The 12,078-nt window shown below is 45.0% G+C and overlaps 1 long non-coding RNA gene across 2 annotated transcripts; it reads right to left on the minus strand.

The window, feature by feature from the left end:
- Positions 1-5,913: 5,913 nt before the first annotated feature.
- Positions 5,914-11,537, minus strand: LOC142358956 (uncharacterized). Of its 2 annotated transcripts, none has more exons than XR_012761979.1 (3): positions 11,234-11,537; positions 8,261-8,441; positions 5,914-6,139 (listed from the first exon to the last, which is right to left on the minus strand). It is a non-coding gene; the product is annotated as an uncharacterized LOC142358956 (long non-coding RNA). The 2 variants fall into 2 exon arrangements; XR_012761978.1 differs by lacking the exon at positions 5,914-6,139 and adding an exon at positions 8,060-8,140.
- Positions 11,538-12,078: the final 541 nt, after the last annotated feature.

Consider the following 12,078-nt stretch of genomic DNA (forward strand, 5'->3'; position numbering starts at 1 on the left):
TTTGTTTCAAGTCTTCCCAACAAATTTTAGTTATGATTGTTCAAATCTTCTTTGTAATATATTGCATCAGATTTTAAAGCAAATGCTGACAGCAGCAGTATTATACCCTGCATACCAAGCGGATACCACATGGTTTAAATAACAGGCACTCCTGCTGAGTGTGGATCAAACCAAAATCCTTGCATAGTCATGTAAAATGCACTGATAGAAATCTGTCTTTAAATCTGTTTTTTTATTTTAAAATGGATTCTTTTAGAGTTTATCCTGCCACTGATGCATGAATGTGATTCCCACTAATGGTAATGAAAGCTGAAAAGGCTATGGCTTCAAGTAGTCCTAGAAGTCACCTTGACCTTATGTACTACTAAATAAACAAAATTAACCCTGTGGAGTTTACTGTAGGTAATAGGCAGGCTAACTTCAAGGTCTTAAGCATCACAGTCCTTTGGTGTTATTATCAATGCTAAAGGCAAGATTTTTTTTTAGGCATTGGCCTGGAATTCTTAGCAACTGTTCCTTCTTTTCTGCTATTTAAAACGCTGAAGGTGTAAACAGCAAAAGCTAAATTTCGAAGAGTAGCATTAACATTAACTCGGTCATGTTGTATATGGGGAATATACTTGTGTTTTGGCTAAATTTTTGTTGCAATTTTATTGCCTGAGAATACCATAACAGATAATTTTATGAAATTGCAAATGTAAACAGAATCTGGAAGTAGAAAGAATATATGCAGAACTCTGTTCTAAGTTGTCTTCTCCATATTGCACTGTTAACTCTGTCTTCTTCTTTTAATTTAATGGTGTTGTTTCCAAAGAATTTAAACAAAAGGGAAAAAAATTGTGGCTTTGGGATACCGGTGGTAGGTTGCATTAGAAGATCTCGTAAAGTTTTTTAGTTCAATAATGCAGACACATGAGTATGAAACCATGTTTGTGGTACATCATTAATAAAATATGTATATACCCAGTACACAATTTCCATATTTTAGAAGCTCAAGCTCTTGTTCACAAAGAAACTTCCTCAATGAGGTTAACATGCATGGCAAGCTATAGGTTTCACATTCAGCCCCAATGGCAACAGCTCTGCTAAAAATATTCCAGTTCCGCTCCCTCCCCCATTTTACAATGGAAAATATTGTTTCTCATAGTTTCTTCCACCCAGATGTATTTATTTAGTTGTTTTTATTTCTAGTGCCATGTATGGCTCAGAAGCAGTCTGCTCCACTCAGGTTTGTTTCAGTGGGAAAAGCCCTGCACACTGTAAGTCACTGTACAACAATAGTCTCCTGATTCCTTTCCTGACCTTTCAAAAGTACAATTATCTATGCTGTCTTTTCCCTCCTCCTGTTGAATTAAAAGCTACACAAATGTAGAAATGCAAAGTTTAAATAGACCACCTTCATACGTTTTATGTTACAGACTAAACAGCAGCTTTTCTGCCAAATCAGTCTATGTCTTCTTGTCTGACCTAACCGCTATTAAATATTCAGTACTTCAGAACGAACTACACAAAGAAGTAATATTAGCTTCCATTGTCTTTGCTTTCCCTATTATCCACAACTTACATGCAAGCAAAAAAGTGCTGTTCAGACTGTTCCCATTTATCCTTGATGTTCCCAGAGGGCTTCAGCTCGGAGCTGGAATGAGCTGTCCCGTTTCTCCACTTCCTATTTTTCTTAGCCTGGTTGATTCCCATGCTGCTCAGTAGTTTCTGAGAACCTGACAGAGGACAGTTGTGCTCAGGGTCTGAGTTTTGCTGGGCCAGCATTGCATAACGTTAGCACAAGGCAGCAATTGGCACATGCTGGGGCCTTTTAGATGAACTCTTCTCCACAAAAATGACACTGGTGTCTCAGCGATATCAAGTCTATGCAATAGCTCAGAGCATCTGCATCTCATTTAACTGTGCTATTTAGTATAGTTACAGATTTGTTGCAAGAAGTTGACTGCTGCTGCTGCTATGGTTGGTTGGGAAAGAAAGATATCGAGAAGTGTTCATTTAAGTGGCTTTCACCTAGGCAGGTAGACACTTGTGTAGCGCAGCAGTAGCTAATGTTCTGCAAGTGAGATAAACCTCCATCAAAACCTGTGGCTCAGCAATTTCTGAACAATATAGGAAGCAAAGTAAGTTTTCTCTCCTGTTTGATCTTGGTCAAATTACAGCTGTTAGGGGACAACAGTAGTGACCGACCTGGTAATCCATCCTTACCTGTTTGCTCAAAGTGGGGAATGCTGACCGATGCCAGACTCATGCCAGGGGTACTGATCCCCATCAGCACAGCCTCAGGTTAGGCAGAACTCCAGTTGCATAAACTTAAACCAGGAAGTATATTCTCACAATCGCTGAAGTGAAATGGTGCCACCAAAGTAGCCAACCAGGTAGAAAAACGTTGATTCTCTAATAAAAGGTGAAACAACTTACTTGCCTTCAGCCCCTTTTCTTCTCCCTGTGTTGTGTACGGAGATAAGACCTTTTCATTCAGGAGAGTTATCTAATCTGCCCCTAGGTTGAGGCAATTACCTATCTCCCTTGGCAGATCAGGTTAAGCTTGCAATTTAAACTGAAGACAAAACATGAATCGTTTTTCTAATTATTGCTAGTCTCTAATCCTGTTGTGTCTTTTTTTGTGAATGAAAGAAAAAATATGAAAGGGATGATAATAAGATTGTAAAGGGAAAAATATATTTAGATTAGGTTTTTCTACTTGTAGAACATCAAGAACACAACTGCACAGAAGAGACAGGATAATCAGATATTCAGAAATACACTCCAATAAAAACAAAGAAGATCTAGAAGAGGGACAAAAAAGGTACCAAGTCCTTTTTGTAGTTGCATAGTGAGTAACTGTTCTGATTGTTCCAGTTCCCCGTAAAGGGAATGAGAATTGGTAGAGAGCATCTTTAAGTGAGCAGATCTGCTTTTCTATTTGCTGTAAATCATGTATTTACAGGACTGGTGCACAGACAAAGAGAGGCTGAAACAAAGGAAAAGATGCTAAATAACAGGTAGTAACACTGCAGGACCAAAACCATTTGACAGCCGATTCAGACACAGTGCAAACTTGTAATTCTATATAACAAAAAAGTCTATTTTGAAATAATTTTACTTGCTAGCACTATGCTGCTTTTAAGAGAAGAGTACCTCAACTATCCAGGTGGGAGCAGGGAATCCGTTGCTGCTTTCTTTGCAGCTGATCGGCTTTGCAAATCTCTCTGGGGAGAAAAGTTCTATGCAGTCTTCAAAATGTTTCAAAAGTAGCATGCAATGTAATCGTGTCTTGCTTAGTGTACCTCAGTGTGAAGTCTCTGTTATCTGTACTGTTGAGCAGTTTTGTGTATGTGTGTGTTAAGCAGTTTTATTCATGCTTGTACATCTGTTTGAGTCCACGTCACTCACTCTGGTTCCCATTCTTTAAGTACGATTGTCTATGAATGCTGTAGAGTATGTTATTAGCTATGGCACCCCGAATATTTGAATATTCGTCAATGCACTGAGTTTTATTTTCACAAATCTTAAAGTTCAGACTGTGGGTGAGAGAAGGGAAAAAATGTTGCAGGCTATCTTCCTCAGTGCTGTAGACCAAAGGGAAGACATGGGGTAATGTATGCTGAAAGCCAACAGCTCTCATCTGCTCCATGCCACAGAACACAGCAGCACCTAATGGATTTTAGTTGTATTCATGTTCCCGTGACTGTTTGTGAAGTTCTTCTCACGATCACTCTTGCTCCTGTATGCGTGCATGCCATATATACCCCCAAGTTTGGGGGGAGAAGAGGGAAGGAGAGAAATTTCATTTTACCACCTGACTGATCCCTAGTGCAGGATAGCAGTGTGTTTAACCTGCCTCTGCTAGGCTAAGTTTGTTGTCCATTCGGGAGCTGCTTTGCGACTGCGAAGGCAGAGGAGTTGCAAGAAACTTCGTGTCTGTGGCACAAGATATAATAGTATGTGCTGACTGCTGCTAGTTGTCTCCCAGATTTTACATCTTTCTCAAGTACATCCATCTTTTTTCTGCCGCCCCCAAATCCAAGGCATTCTTTGATGCGCTTTTGACAAGTTGTAATGAGATGTCTCCCATCTGGACCACTGTTCAGTGCTCTTGGGAACAGAGCATGCAACTTCTGATTCCTGCTTCTGGCCCTGAACCTGCATGGGCCAGTGTTGAAGACTGCCTGTTCTCTAGCTAAGGTTTGCTTTAAAAAACAAAACCAACAACAAAAATACCACCCACCAAAACCCCAGTCCAAAGCAAAACAACAACCCCAAACCACACAAAACCAAAGCAAAACAATTCTTACCTTATTTTCTTCCGCCTCTCCCAACTTCCCCCACAACTGTCCTTTAGACACTGATGTGCACGTCAGGGCTCTTGGGAGAGCATTCTCTGTAGTCAATACCCCTTGGGTGCTGACTTCTAAACTCTCAGTTCAGTTCAGTGTTTGTCTGACACTTTCATGCCCAGAAGATGACCTTTCAAAATAAAACAGTATGCAGTTTTGTGGTGACTTGCCAACATCTGCTGCATTTTGAAATTGAACTGTATTTTTATCTTGCGTAGTGTACCATTCTCCTAGTGTACCATTCCCCTAGATCCACTAACGTTGCTGTGTCTGCCTCACCGAGAGAATGTTGTATTTTTGGTGTTGGCTTGTAAACTGCAGTACTCAACATAATATCCTAGTACTGAGAGCTCGGGCAGCGAATTTACAGTTCTGTATAAACTCAGCAAGTAACTTGGGGTGTTAAGGGCACATTAGACACCCTTTTTTTACTTTGCAATCTGTCAAATGTCTGAATGTTGGTGCTCCAGCTTGACAGCTACAACTTGTTTTGCAGTTTACATAAGTTAAATAGTTACAGTTTTAATTGTTCACAAGATGTTTACAAAACTGTAGAATTCCAGTGCCATGGCGATGGCTGACATAAACAATTAAAATAAACATACATAAGTATTTCAGTATGACTAACAACAAATGATAATGAAAATTGCATGAAAGAAGAACCTCAGTTTTATTTTTTTGAGTATGAGAGACTAAATGCCAAGATTACTCTTTAGTGTAATTGTAACTACTTCAAGGATTAGTTGAGCTCTAAATTAAATTACCTCAGACATTGATGTTCTTTTTTAATTTGTATAACAGAAACCTAAATCCCATTCTCTGTTCAGAGTCGGATCTTCAACAAGTCATGCTCTAACTGTTTCACCTGTAGGAATAATGGTTAAAGAAGAGCGATGCAGCTTTCCCCATCTTTCAGTTTTGATGACTGAGATGATTGATAAGGCTTCGGTCTGAAGACACTGCAGACCATCAGGTGACCATGATTTTACAAGTCAAGGGAATCAGCTCTATTTTTGTGAGCACTGTCTGCTTCCTAACCGAAGAAATAAACGAAAAGCTTTGTCCATTGTTTGCTGTGGTTCATGGCATGAGAAATACCCTTTGTGATTCTCTTTGTAAAAGAGTGTTGATGATGTGAATACTCGTCAGATCTGTTTATTCTGTGCTGGGCCGGCTTCTGTGGCAATATTGCTTGATATGTTTGTATGTGTAGAGCTGGAAACACAAGCAAGACAGGAGATGACTCCTGAGCCCATTTAGAAATGGGCTTTACCTTCCGGAGGTAAAATATTTCCTTCAAAATATTTATTGTGGCTATTTATATATATATATATATATAATTATCATGGATATTTAAAGCATAATAAATAAAAGTCTAAATGTGTGGATCAAAACCTGATACTATTTTGCTTCCAGTAGAGAAAAAGGTTTTCTGATGAGTGTTTTTGATTTGTTTTTTATTTTGACAGTTGCAAGTTTCATTAAAAAAAAAAAAATCAGAAATGTGCAGGTAGACTGTGAACATGCAGTTCTTCATTTGAGTGGCTGCTCCAAAACTATTTTTGGTTTTATTCAGTGATTCACTGACTGTAACATTTACCAGGGTGACCAGTCTCGTAGACTTCCTAGACCTTGCTCAGTGCCCGAGTCACGCAGCTGGGCTTCCCCTTGTGCCTTCTCAGTTCCATCCTGAGACTCACGTTTATTTCCCTCCAGTGGTGGCACAGCTTCAGTAAGAGAGCCAGAGAGTGTCCCGGTCTTCTGCACAGTGTCTTGCGGCCAAGTTGCTCCTTGAGGGCCTAGACGTTGAGAAAGGTCAAGAGCACAGGTCCTCGTACGTGAGGCTAGTATTTGCTGGACCAATGCATAACACTAAGTACCATCACCAGAGTTTCTTTCCAAGCCGTGCTTTTCAGAAGACAGCAAGAAAAACAGTTTGGGTGGTCAGAATCAGGCACAGGTTGGCAAGAGCCAGGAAAGTTTCTGGACCTCAGTGGAACTGGGCATTCGGTTCCTATGGCGCGGGCAGGTCTGGCGACATATAAATGTCCAGGTGTGCAAGGAATGTTTACACCAAACACAAGACAGCTAATGAGATGTTCAGGATTAAACAGCTGTGTTCTTGGGTTACAAATTTGGATTTGAGTGTCTGAAGCCTATCTGAATCCTATTTTAGATACCTAAATCCTTTTTCCAGTTTTGGCCCATAGCAGAATTGTGTGGGATGTACTTTACCACTGTAGAAGCAAGCCCAAGAGCTGATCCTGCAAATGTGAAGCATGCAGGTAATGTTTGCAATAACGTTTTCTGCGCCACTTTCATCATAGGAAAAGAAAGATCAGGCGTGGAATGAACTTTCTGAATAAAGATAGTGCACTGATTAAACCCTATGTAAGCCTGTAGAATGATTATAAGAACATGAAGACCGTGAAGTTTGGACTCCATCTGATCTCACATTTTCTTTAAAGTTACTTTTGTTATATTTATTATGAAAGCAGACACACATGGCAAAGGGAATTATCCAAATTCTGTCAGGGACTTCCAAGTAAGTTCAGGCTGAATTCCAGCTTTGCCCATTGCTCTCAACTACTCCTATCAGGCACGTACCATATGGTCATGCAAACAAATACATGCACAGCTTTTTCTTTGTCAAATAGTGACAAAACGGTTTGGGACCATATGCTGCAGAACACAACTGAGCACTCTAATGGCTTACACGAGTAGGGTGAACCAACTCAGAAGAAATGTGCAGTTGTCTGTGCTTCTTTTCCTGCTGTACATATTTTTCTACAACACAAAGCAAGAATTTGTACTGTGGTTTCCTCACTGCAGTGACTTCACCTCGGTCCTGCCAAGTGATTCTCTCTGCAAATGTGAAATATGAAATGGCAGTTTTTGTGGTCAGTGACAAAATCATTGTGGCTACGAAGGAGACTTAAATTCTCAATAGCTAGCTTGGTCGAGTAATTTAGCCTTCATAACATAACCAGTTTCCCCTGTGAAGCCAGAAATATAATTCACAACTGAAGTTTCTATCAAATGCTAATTTGGTAACTTATTTTGATAATGAATGAATTTATTTGAGAATTTAAAAAAACTATTTGGATCCACATCCTGGTTACGTTGCGAGATTTTTTTGAGAGCATCAGAGAAAAAAAAGCAAAGTATTATTTCTTGAGAGGATTATGCAAAATGTTGACTAATTTATGCAAGCTGTTTTATCCCCTATTATGTTTGGAAGGAAACTGAGCTGAGCAACCATAAGCTTCAGAGGAACATAGAGCTTGTTAGGTTTTAGGCAGGTAACTGCTACAGGTTTTAACCAATTAAACTTGTTGTAAAAGTCACAGCACTGTCTCTGCTTCTGTTTCTTGGGCACACTTCTTGCCACTGAGTTCATCTATTGCCTGCATCAGAAAGCTAACCCCATCGCCTGATAAGAAGTGTGCTTATCATCACAACCAGACAGCAGATATTGCCAGAATCGTGGAATAAAATACAAATAGGGGAAAGGAGAAGCAATACATTTAACTGCAGGCCTAGCTAAATTTTTTTTCTTTCCTTTCCCAACCCTTCTTACGTAATCTACCAAAGGACGTGCAGTATCGTGTAAATGTGAATTAACAAACGCCCTGACTACTTACAGCCAGTGGCAAGTAGCAGCTTTATTTTGGAGAGGAGCAGGAGAGTACGTAGTCTTTTTGTCATCCTCACCTCACGTGCTGCATATGCTTCCGGTACCACGTTATGTGGCTGTGTGATCTTGCCCATTTCCCCAGAGATCATGGCTTTTTTCAGCTCTGCAGATGATATTTATGAAGAGTGAGAAAAAGTTGTTTGCCCTCAGGAATTTACAAAGCTCTGGAACAAAGCTTGGAAGAAAAATTACCGTGGAAGTGAAGAGAATAAAACTTACTTACTAGAGAGACATGATATCAGGTGATCTTAATAGCTTCCTCTCAGTGATTTTCAAAACAAAGGATGTACTAGATCTCATTCGTCTGGACTTCAGTTGAGCATTTGATACACCTCTATACGGAAGTTATAGGTGAAGATGGCGCTTACGGGGATTCCTTGATGGACTGCAAGGTGGACGACGAGCTGGCATGAGAGGAAAACGAGAAATTTTAAATGGCAGACTATTAGGTAGAGGGATGCTCTTCGCTATTGATCGCTGGTATTTAATATAGGTTCACATGTATTCACAAATGCCTTAGGACACATTATCACTGTGCGGCCAAAATTTTTTGCTGATGCAGAGACGAGAGGCATTTTTGATAAAAGGTGGAGCAGAGTATCTTACAGAAAGAACTGGTCCTGATGACTTGAGATGCAAAAAAAAAAAAAATAAGGCGGGGGGGATTTGCGAGGCCAAACACTCAGAATTTTGACCCAGTACTCTGCTCTTAGGTATACACTGGAAACAGCAAAGCAAGAGAGGATGTAGCTATTCTGACACATCATAGAATGTCTGTAACTGGAAAGGTGCTGTAATTATCAGGATGTATCGGTCAGTCTTTTCAGCACAGAAAGGGAATTAGAAGTGTTCTGCTAGAGAAAGCACCTCCAATACTATGCTGAGCTGGAGGCACCCATCTTCAGAAAGACTAAATCAGACTACTAAAAATGCAAGGGGGGAGAGGAGGAAGACGGAGTGGCAGGAAAAAGGGTGAGGGTGATCAGGGAGTGCAGAGCTGATCATTTCAGAGGAAATTAAAAAATGTAGGCTTTTTTAGTGTAACAAAACAAAGGCTGAGGTGTGATTCTGGTCCTTTTATACCACAGAGAGGGGAAGCAGGAAGCTATTTACGTGAAAGGATAATAGTGGCACAAGAGATAAGGAGTATAAACTGGTCATGAATACATACAGGCTGGAAATTTGGAGTAGGTTTCTAACCATCAAAGAGGTAAGGTCTGGAGCAGCCTTTAATCTAAGCTTATAAAAAAAGAGCTTCACTACTTTTACATTAGGTTTCATATGTTTATGAAAGGGATTATAAAATGTGTTGTTGTGATGGCGAGGAACCGAATTCAGCCAGGCCTGCATTCCTGCCAAAGAGGGATCAGGACCTCCCTTTGTCATCCTGAGGTGCCAGGAGAATTTTCAAGATGGAACTGAAGACCTGAGAGGGAAGAAATGGGGTGCAGAAGCAGAAAGAAAGAGTGTGTTGTAGCGTTTTCCTTTGTTCGCAGAAAGAAGTAAATTTAATGGAAATGAATTTCACTGAAACGGTTGTGAATTGAGAGCTTGATTTGGATGAGAACTTAAAAGGGATTTGTATATATTTGGCACTCCTCAGCATCAAATCTTTAGAAATGAAGTCTAAAACAAAAGGAATGTTGTATTCACGGAAAAATCTGGTTAAATTTGGTGTTAAATTCGAACTTTAAAAATACGTCAAATATTCGGGTGTCACTGTGTTCTCGGGGTTTACACGACGTAGTTAACAGATGCCTGCTCGAGCTCTGCATTTACCCTAGAGTACCGATTTCGTCGAACGGCAAAAAATACGAACTGAAAAGGATTTTGAAAAGCGTATTTATATCAAATACTGGCGTTATTGCTGGTGGAAGGGACAGGCGGGCGCGGGGGGCTGCTCCCGGCAGAGGGGGCCGGAGCGCAGAGCCCCTCCGCGCCTCTCCCCTCCCCTGTGTCGGGCTCGTCCTGGGTGACGTTGGGATGCTGGGGAAGGAGGAGGAGGAGGAGGAGGAGGGAGGGGAAAGGAGCGCGGCTCCCTCCGCCCCCAGTCGGGGACAGTCCGTTAGCGGGAGCGCAGGGCTGGGCCGACGGTGCCGAGGAGAAGTGCGCGGCGGTGCCGACCCCCCCGCGGCAGCGGCAGCGGCAGCGGACCCCGCCGAGGGGCGGGCGCTGTTCCGCGGCGGCAGGCCGGCCGGGCAGCATGGTCCCCGCGGCGGCGGCGGCGGGGCGGCGGCGGGGGACGGCGGGGCGGCGGGGGGCGGCGGGCCGCCTCCTGGCCCTGCTGGCCGCCGCCTCGCTCCTCCGCCTCCACGCCTCAGGTAAGGAGCGGAGCGGGACCCCCGCGGCGGGGCAGCCGGCATCCCCCGACGGTGTGGTTGGTGGTGGTCACTTCTTCCTTCCTTCCTTCCCTCCTTTCTTTCTTTCTTTCTCTTTTTTGGTTCTTCTTGGCAAAATGGAAACCTGATGTTGCGGCTTTTTCCCCCGAGGGGGCGGGGGTGGCTGCGCCGAGCGGGGCTCGCTGGAACTTCTTCCCCGAGCGCGTCGCGGTGCCGCTCTCCTCGGCCGGTTCAGCGCAGCCGAGACCGGCCGGTGGTGACCGGGGCGGGGGGGGAGAAGGAGGAGAAAACAAAGGAAAAGTTGGGGGGGGTTTATCGCCGCCGAGGGTGGGTAGCAACGAGCGGAGCCTCCTCCCTCGCTCCGCCCGCCCTCCCCTCGGAGGGGTTACAATAATGTGTTATTATTTGGGCCGTTGAGCGTTGCCAGAATCCCAGCGGGAACCAGGGGGAAGGGGGGGCGAGGAGTAAAGTAGAGTGGGCGAGTGGCGCTCGCAGCCGGCAGGGGCTCGGCGGGGTCTCCTCCCGCCTGTTCTCCAGCTTCAGAGGGTCCCGTTTCCTCCCTGTTACCTGCCCGACCCCCGGGGACCGAGGAGGTCAGCCCTTCGGACGCGAGAAGCCCCCCGACTCGGGCTCCGTGCCGTGCCGGCGCGGTGACCCGTCCCGGGCTGTGTGTTCCCCCCACCCCCCGCCTCTCCCAACTTTAACTTAATTGCTCCGAGGTGCGGGAGCAGAGCGATGATGTCTTTAAGGAAAAAAAAAAAACAACAGTGATGCTGCAGATTAGAGGGGACTTGTTAATCAATTGCACGTTTGAAAGGGCTTTTTCTTCCCTTTGTTGCTTTCGCTAATCCATTTACCTCTCCCCGGGGGGTGACAGATGCCCATATTTCCTGTTATTCAGCTCCGGGGTCCCGGGTCTCGCCATTTGTTGTTGCCTGGCCGCGGAGGGAGAGGATCCGCAGAAAGCCCGAGGTCTGGGGGGACTTCCCGTGTCACAGCCCGCGGATCCGCGGTCGGTTCCCGTCGCCTTGATTTTCCCTGGTGCCTTTATTGCTCCCTTTGAAGGGGGTCCCGCTAACAAATTGCGCGGCCCGACCCTCCGGCGGGGTTCCCGGGCTCCCCGAGGAGGCTGGGGGGGGGGGAGCTGGGGGGCAGCGCCTTCTCCCGGGGCCGCGGGGAGGGTGGCGGCCGTCCTCTGCGGGACGTGGAAGGAGGTGCCGGGCTCTCTGCCCTCCCCCCCCCGCCCCGCTTTCTTCCCCGGGCAGCTGGCTCTGGGTTTTTTTCCGACGCAGCGGGAGGGAGGGAGGAGTGCGGGGTGTCCGGGAAGCGTCTGTCTGTCCTTCCTCCCTCCCCTTGCGACCCTTCCCGCGGCCCCCCCACAGCCCGCCAACACTGGAGCCTCCCGCGCCCCCCCCCCCCGGGGGATGCGGGGCCGGGGGTGCGGGGCGTCCCCGCCTCCCGTCGCGGACGGTGGGCATGGCTCTGCCCGCCCGCTTGCGTCCTCAGGAGACGTTTCCCGCGCGGTCCGGGCGTTCCGGCCTGCTCGGAGGCGGTATGAAGTAAAAAACGACCGTTGAAAGCGCATTTGGGGTGTTTTTTAGGGTTTTTTTGTTTGTTTGTTTCGTTTCTAACGCTGCCCCGTTTGCGGGGGGTTTAGGCGGGTTGCGCTGGTCGTCTGGGGCACCTGTGGGAAGCGTGGGTT

This window comes from Opisthocomus hoazin, chromosome Z, assembly GCF_030867145.1.
Source record: "Opisthocomus hoazin isolate bOpiHoa1 chromosome Z, bOpiHoa1.hap1, whole genome shotgun sequence".
NCBI lineage: Eukaryota > Metazoa > Chordata > Aves > Opisthocomiformes > Opisthocomidae > Opisthocomus > Opisthocomus hoazin.